This window comes from Fulmarus glacialis, unplaced genomic scaffold (genome assembly GCF_000690835.1).
Source record: "Fulmarus glacialis isolate BGI_N327 unplaced genomic scaffold, ASM69083v1 scaffold26991, whole genome shotgun sequence".
Classification (NCBI taxonomy): domain Eukaryota; kingdom Metazoa; phylum Chordata; class Aves; order Procellariiformes; family Procellariidae; genus Fulmarus; species Fulmarus glacialis.
The window spans coordinates 1-246 of record NW_009193794.1 but is presented as its reverse complement, the minus strand read 5'-3'; positions in this window follow the sequence as shown (position 1 = coordinate 246).

Sequence of the window (246 nt, the reverse complement as noted above, 5' to 3'; positions counted from 1 at the left end):
GGAAAATCCAAGGCTGGTGCCGCCTCACCCAGCCCTTTCCCTCCCGCCCCTGCAAAGGGCTTTCTTCCTCCCTGCCTGCCATGCGGCTCCCTCCATCGGGGGGGGTCCGGACTCGGAGCAGCCAAAAGTGAGGCTGGGAAAGTCAGGGGAGGGGGAAAAAAGGCAAGAAGCTGGATCCGGCCCCCCCAAATCTGCTGAGTCAGCAGATGGCACTGTGGAGGGACCCAGCAACTCCCCGTCCCAGCA